The sequence below is a fragment of the Mustela putorius genome, unplaced genomic scaffold (assembly GCF_011764305.1).
Source record: "Mustela putorius furo isolate JIRA1106 unplaced genomic scaffold, ASM1176430v1.1 tig00000874_pilon_pilon_pilon, whole genome shotgun sequence".
NCBI lineage: Eukaryota > Metazoa > Chordata > Mammalia > Carnivora > Mustelidae > Mustela > Mustela putorius.
Window position 1 is genome coordinate 5,667,362 of NW_025421505.1, and position 7,898 is coordinate 5,675,259.

General features: G+C 40.5%; 1 long non-coding RNA gene across 1 annotated transcript in view; it reads right to left on the minus strand.

Annotated features, from left to right (window-relative positions):
• Window positions 1-7,079, minus strand: part of LOC106005665 — a 163,622-nt gene extending 156,543 nt beyond the window's left edge. The window contains exons 1-4 of the long non-coding RNA XR_001179192.2: window positions 6,497-7,079; window positions 4,996-5,237; window positions 1,408-1,616; window positions 201-252 (exon numbers count right to left, since the gene is read on the minus strand). This is a non-coding gene — a long non-coding RNA (uncharacterized LOC106005665). The remainder of the gene's footprint in view (window positions 1-200; window positions 253-1,407; window positions 1,617-4,995; window positions 5,238-6,496) is intronic.
• Window positions 7,080-7,898: the final 819 nt, after the last annotated feature.

The window sequence follows — 7,898 nt, forward strand, 5'->3', positions numbered from 1 at the left end:
CTTTCCTGTCCTATCTCAGGAAATGCTTTAGAATGAAAGTAAGGAGAACAAGAACAAACAGTCATGACTACTTTGCCATGTCCTCAGAAGCTATGCTAAGCTACTATACTAATTAATATTTTATTTGATCTCCAGTTTACCTATGCTAACTTCTCCTGGATGACTTATTATATGGGACAGAAAACCTTACCTTACCTTACCTTACAGTAGAGGATCACAAAAAGGCCCATAGGTCATTCTCAGTACAAAGTCCTGAAATGTGGAAGATTTGGGAAATTAAAGAGAATATTCACTGATGTGGAGAAAACTCTGGAAATTGATTTTTTATCTTTTATCTAATTGCAGTTACAGCCCTATTTTCTAAATGTTTGCCTCACCCCTGAAAAAATGAAAAAGAAGGGAATACATGAAGATTATGTAGTCTCTCAGTTTTAGAAAGTAAGTTGCCCCATGGTGTTAGGCCTGCTTCTCTAGGGATTCCAGTGCACACGGCTTATTGCAGGGGAAGATGCTCCTAAGAGAAGGGGAATGAGAGGTGCATGGGTGGTTCTGTTGGTTAAGTGGCTGCCTTTGGCTCAGGTCATGGTCTCAGGGTCCTGGGATTGAGCCCCATGTCAGGCTCCCGGCTCTGTGGGGATCCTGCTTCTCCCTCTCCTTAGCCCCTCCCCCTGCTCATATGCCTGTTTGCTCTCTCTCTCTCTTGCTCACTCTCTCAAATAAATAAACAAAATCTTTAAAAAGAGAGAAAGAGAGAAGGGGAATGAGAGAAGCAGGAGATGCAAGGAAGGAGCTGAGCTAGAGTTTAGCCTCATCCCCTGGGGAGGTGAGGAGTGAGAACGGAACCAAAGAGTTGATCCCAACTTGGAAACGGCGTCTTCTACTCATATGTCAGTCAATTATTGGCTGTCATCGTCCCCATAGCAGAAGAAAGGTCATTTAACCTCCAATGCAAGGTGTCTTCAGTTTGGTCAAGGGCAGTTTTCCAGAGAAGAGGGCTGCAATGAACCTTTAGCAGCCAACATTCACGACAACCTGTAGACAGGCACACCAGCCTGGTGAAGGTGATCTAAGTGGGGAACAACTGACAGCACCCACACATGCATTATCCTAGACAGGCAGAATGGTATGTGCTTATGGGGGCTATGGAGACTCCATGGAAAAGGTAGCACTTAATATTGAATCTTGAAGAAAAAATAAAACTATCATTAGGAGAGATGTATTTGGAAAGTTTCTTCCTTTTTCTCTGGATATGAGACAGTAAACACCAAAGACATTACACATGAAATTCTGGCATTTCCAATTCCTCCTGTGGCAGTGGCTAGGTGCCCATTTCCATCTTTTCTCCTTTTCCATAGAACACAGTTGTAACCAGGAGGTGGCTGCCCAACCACAGACCACATTCCTTACCCTTCTTGCAGCTGGGTCTTGCTCTGGGATGAATTCTCACCAATGAGAAAGAAGCGATAGCGATGAACAATGCTTCCAGGCCCAGGCAGTGAGAACAAATGTGTCCCTTCTACATTCTCATTGCCATTTCCATCAACTGCCCATGCATTGGCAGAGCTGTGAAGTAGAGGGAAGCCGGGTTCCCTGTTCTCTGTGTTGAGAAGCACCATCTGCTAATTAGAAACACAGGCATGAGCCATTATACTTTCCTCTGATTTGTGGCTTCTATTCATCACACCAGGATCTTAACTAACATTTTTCATTATTAAGATATTAACAAAAATCCTTTTGCCAGATGAAACTAGAAACAGTCTCTCATCTGATGCAGAATTTCTTTTCTAGTAGTATCTTGGATTTTTCTCCCCTTCTTCTGTATATTTCACAGAGTTTTGCCATGGACTGGTCACTTCCTTGTGCCAGGACACATTTTAAGTTGTAGAAAATTCTGCTTCCCACCTACAGTTGTTTAAATGTTGCAATAAACAGAGTGACCTTGTCTATGGCATGTGAAGAAGACTGTACTCTTTTTGATACCCTACAAATTCCTCTTGTCAAGGTTGGACTTAGCCAGGCATGCGTCTATTTGTGAAGCCTTAGAGTGCTTCATAATAGCAAGGTGGAGACTTCTACATTTCGATTCCAAGTTCTTCTGAATAAGGAGAGGATATTGAGGGACTGGCCTGAAGAGGGAGGGTGTTATCCTCCAGCATTCTGGCCAAGAAATGCTACTTCCTATTTGTGGATCCCGCTAAGGATGCATGCCCAGTTAGAGAGATGCATTAAGTCCATGATACTTCCAGAGAAAAGAGGAGCTCAGGGATTTGACCATTTATCAGTTTCACACTCAGTGTTACACTGTGTTGGCACGCAATGAATACTATCATTCAGTCAGACTTGAGTTTTAAAGTTTCTTTCAAGTGAATAGCGATTCCATCCTATTGTCAGAGAAAGGAATGTGGCAAACAAGGTTGCTTTCAAACTTGGGTAGAAGCTAAGTAAAGTGCATGCATGAAAAATAACTAGGAATAGCTTAGAATGACAAGCCTTTCACATTTATAAAGCTTGTGAGTAATTAAATGATAATGTATCCATAAGTATTAAGTTTAAATAGTAGACTATACCTGTAACATATGCTCTCTAATAAAAGAATGGTTAATGCAGGTCCATCCACTTGTAAGGTTTTGCTCAGACAGAAATGGAGTAGCACATATTGTGTAGCGCTTACATCACAATCCTTGGAGATAGGAGTTCATATTTTATATTTAATCCTCATGTAAATTTTGTATTTCATCCAGAAAGAAACAGGCACAAAGGAAATAAAAGTCAACCCATGTAGCAGCAGTAGGCAGTGCGCCCATGGAATCTCAGCCCAATGGATCTCTAATCCCTATGTTAATCTGAATATTTCTATTGGGTTCTAAAATTTACCAATAAAGTAAGTTACTATTACTATATATGAGCTAGGGAAAAAAATCCAATCTTTTAGTCTTCCAAGTTGGAAATTCTCAGTAAAACTCATTAGAGTGACTTCTTTTGAAGTTCTGGAAAAAGAATTCTTTAACTAAAAGCAGATCCCATATTTTCTCTGTCCCATGAAGGACACTGTAATAGCAATTTGCATTTCATAAGACACTGGAGTTTTGTAACAGTTTAACTTAACCATGAATCACTAAAAGCAGGTTATGTTCTCCCCCTAGCTTCTACTCCTGCTTGTCACATAACTATTCCTTTAGACCTGCTTAGCTTTGAAAAACATGTTTCCTAACACACAGCTTGCCTTCATAAAAGTCTATTTGAGTAATCCACGGTGTCTGAGAAATGTCCTATGACCGCTTTTTGACCCACTGACAGAGCTGTAGGTTTTACCATTTTCCTCACTACAATGCCCTGGATAGCATTTCAAATACATAGAGTCATGACCTTTATTGTTTGCCAGATGGGCTGTGAAATGTATGCTGATGTTCATAATAGGATTATACAAGGTTGTTTATTGTCAGAAAAATAATGTGAGCATTATCTTCTTTTCTCCCCCCTCACCCCCAACGGGTTTTCCCTTTAATAGGTATTAGGAAGTCTAATTTTGATTAAGTAAATATCAGCTTTCAGCTTTACAAATGATGGTTCATTTAGGCACATACTTTAATGGTATTAAGGGTGGAAAACAAGAAGAATCAGCCAGGTAAACTAAAGTACAAAGAACGTACTATAATATGGACCCATGCATGGCAACTTGCGGCATGTACATATTTCATGCTAGAACTGAATACAGTGATTCAAATTAATTCAAATATGGGACAAAGAACAATATGTGTGCTATGAATGTGACGCTTAAAAATACAGAATACAGGGCGTAACCACAGTGTCTCTGTCCTTCAAACGCTTTGCTTTTTGCTTTGTATATACTCATTCAGGTGATTGTATCTCTTCTCTTACTCTAGAACCCCACCAAAAAGAGATGCTCAACTTGGGAATTCGGTTTCAAGCAGTTTATTCAGGTCATACAGAGAAGGAATGGGAAGTGAGACAGGCAAGAAAGAATGCCCGTGAAGGGTGTGTTAATGGAGAGGGACACAACTGTAGGCAGCGGAGTTCAATCCCAGTGGGGATCATAGGAGAGGCTCCGCAGAACATGCCTCCGCTGAGGGGCCAGCAAAGGCAGGTATTTATTCCTCAACAACTTTCCCTCATTGGTCGAGGGCCACTCCTGGAGCCTTACCGCGCCACATGCAAGATGAGCTCCTGAGCTCCTCTTTTCTCTGGAAGTATCATGGACTTAATGCATCTCTCTAACTGGGCATGCATCCTTAGCAGGATCCACAAATGGGAAGTAGCATTTCTTGGCCAGAATGCTGGAGGATAACACCCTCCCTCTTCAGGCCCCTGCCCCAAACATGCCCCAGCTGCCAAAAGGAGCTATCAGGCAGGGAAATGCAGGAAGACATGCGTCTACCTAGGAACTCTTTGACATGAACTCCAGTATAGTTTGAGGGGATGTGGGCAGGGAACCCACAGACTCTGTTTCACATGCCAAGGCCAGTGTGTCCCAGTGAATGTGGCTACATCTATGCTGTGGTATACTGGAAACAGGGCTTGGAATCCAGGAGAACCCAGCTTGAATCTCATTCTATCATTCATTTACTGCAAATGGTTTTGGTATGCCTGGTACTTGGGGTCATTCTTTACTAGTCTGACCTCTTGGGGATGGGAGCCTGGATATCTGTATCTTCTTCCGTAAGACACATATGAGAGAGGTATTCAAGGATTGAATCAGGTAATAGTTGAATGAAAAGTATCTGGAATCATGCCTGGCTTCTAAGAAACACACCAGAGATTTTAGGGGGCCCTGTCCTCAAACTCCCAATCCTGTTTCTATGTCTACCTTCCTCACCAGCGATGCTGTTGATGGGTCACAGACAGTGCACCTCAGGTGCCCCAAACCAACTTCAAGTCTCATGACTCACTAGAAAGATTCACAGAACTCAGAAAAACCATCATATTCATGATTATAGTGAAAGAATACAGATTAAAATCAGCACAGGAAAAACGTACATGGGGCAGAGTCGAGAAGAAATCAGACACAAGCTTCCAGTTATCTTTTCCCAACAGGGTCATATGATGCACTTAATTCTCCCAGCAACATCTAAGAAGTGTTGACAAGCAGGGATCACCCAAGCCTTGGTGTCCATGGTTTTTATTAGCGGTCAATCACACAGACATGGAGTTGATCTTAGCAACTGCAATTCCAGCTCCTAACAGGTCCAACTGATGCGGTATGGCCCACAGCTCCAGGCCTACAAAAACCATTCAGCATAAATCACATCATTAGCATAAACTATATAGCATGGCTTAAAGCCTTAGACATAAACAGACCTTCTAATCAGGCAAGGCATTCCAGGGACTAAAAGCGATCTCTCACCAGCTCGTAAAGGGTCAGTAAAGAATACCTTTGGGATACGCAGGGTTTGGGCAATCCAGGACCGTGGAGTTAATGCTTTACTGCACAAAATGCTACAGTCTCTCCCTGGTCCCATGGCATACTCCTTCTTCCAGAGCCTTCTCTCCAGAACTGTTTAGAGACAGTTCTCCAGAACTCCAGAGTTCTCCTAAAAGTTTCTACGAAAGCCACTAGACAGATACTTATGGAATCATTCTAAGCCCTGTTTTAAGAATGACCATATCAGCCCATAAGCCCATTATCAGGGCTCAGTCCCTCTCCATGCCCCTCTACCCAACTGCAGTAGGTAGCCTGAGTCCTCCTAGAATGTGAAGGTAGACACATCACCTATGAACACATGACTTTTTCTTAGAGATTCATTTCTTTGAGAGAGTGTGTGTGCACAAGGTGGGGGGGCAGACAGCGAGAGAGAAGAAGAAGAAGAGAAGCAGACTCAGGCTGAGTGGGAAGCCTGACAAAGGTCTCGATATCACAACCCTGAGATCATGACCCAAGCCAAAATCAAGAGTTGGGCACTTAACTGAATGAGCCACCCAGGTACCCCCACATGAATGCTTCTAGGACTATGGTCCAATACAATAGTCATTAGCTAAATGTCATTACTGCACACTTGAAATTTAACTAAACTGAGATGTGCCACAACTGGAAAATGCACACCATATTTGAAGATTTAGTACAAAAAAAAAAGGAATGTAATCCATCTTAATATTTTAATAGTAGTTACTAGTGGAAATAAATTTTAGATGAATTAATTAAAATATATCATTAAAATTAATTTTACTTTTTTCTTTTCCCTTTTCTCAATGTGGCTATGAGAAAATTTAAAATTACACATGGTTTGTTTATTTCTAATGGACGATGCTGCTCTACATGGGAATGTGGCATGTGGGATATGAGGCTATAAGGACACTCCCAAGTCTTTTGATTTCCTCTCTGGACAACAGGACCATGTACCGTGACTGTTGTATAAATAGATCATGGAAAGTCATAGATGGAGACAAACAGTTTACAGCTAATGACCCTCAAAGTTACCACCACAAAATAGCAATTTTATAGATTTGAGCATAGCTGACAAATTGTTTTAGGCATACTTACCAGTGAGCATGATTTAAATCTTTGCTTCCACAACTGTACTCGACCAACTTCACAGCCATTTCCACCAAATGCCAGATGCCTGCCTTTCTTATTCTGTTGCCTTGAAGAGCTCCTGACTGGGAGCTAGCACCAGGAAAACAATGTCAGCAAGACACAGATGCACTTCAAACTTCCATCTCAAAAAACTATTTGTATTCTCCCTACTGAAGGCCATTTTTTCCCCTAGTCAAACCAGACTGTCGCCAACCTGGCTGTAGTCATCTGAACCCCACACAGAGGTGGAATTGCTCCCCCTTCCTCAAATATGCAATAAATAGCAAGAGAAGACAGGAATTATAGGTAGTATCTCAAGAGAGCAATCAAGAGGCTTTAAAAAGTGACTTCAGCAAAAGGATAAAAATTGCACAAAAGCATCCACTTTGTATAACACTGGCAATGATATTGTTCACAATAAAGAGGAGTTTTCTTTTATGAAAGACCCATGATGGTCTTTATTCAAATATGTTTAATTTCTAAAGCCCCAAACCAATTTGGGTTTAAGACAGGAGTCAAGAGCAAGACTTCACATCATGGTGTCACCAGGACAAACATATTAAAAAACAAAAAAGGCAGATTGACTTCCAGAAAAAAAAATATAATCACTATAAGGCTTAATTTTTTTTCCTATTAAATTGTTTTGGTCCATGATGGAGCTCTAGAACAGCACTGTCAAAAATATAACACAAGGCACAAGGTGAAATATGTATGTAATTTTAAGTTTTTCCTAGCCACTCTGTTTCAAAAAAGTAAACAAAGAGCTAAAATTAATTTTAATAATATATTTCATTTAACCCTATACATGCAAAATAAATCATATAATAATATAAAATTATTAGTAAAATACTTTATATTCTTATTTTGACACTCTTTGAAATCCAGTCTGTGTCTATCCACAGCACATGGTGATTCAGACTATATTTCAAGTGGAGAGTGGCTTCCATATTGCATAGAACATTCTATAAGTCATAGAATGACTTCCATATCACACAGAGCATTCTTAAAGTCATAGAGCGACTTCCAAACTGCACAGAGCTGGAAAATAATCATCTTCTTTGGTTCTAGTCAGTGGGTCTGGTGAGTGCCTCCTGCCTGAGTATATTTTACTAAACATTAATGGATTTTTAGTTGAACACAGACTTAGAAAAACTGTATTATCCTATTCGGTACCATCATTCTATTTCCTTTAATTGTATTTACTAAACATCTTATCAAATTCTTTCATATATAATTTCTTGAATATACAGAATCTTATTAAACATTTTAGCAATAGATTATTAACCCACATTAAACAGTAGGAAATGGGCTTGGAGAAATCAACCAGCTTACGGTCTCATAGCTAGAAACAAGCTTGTGTGTCAAAACC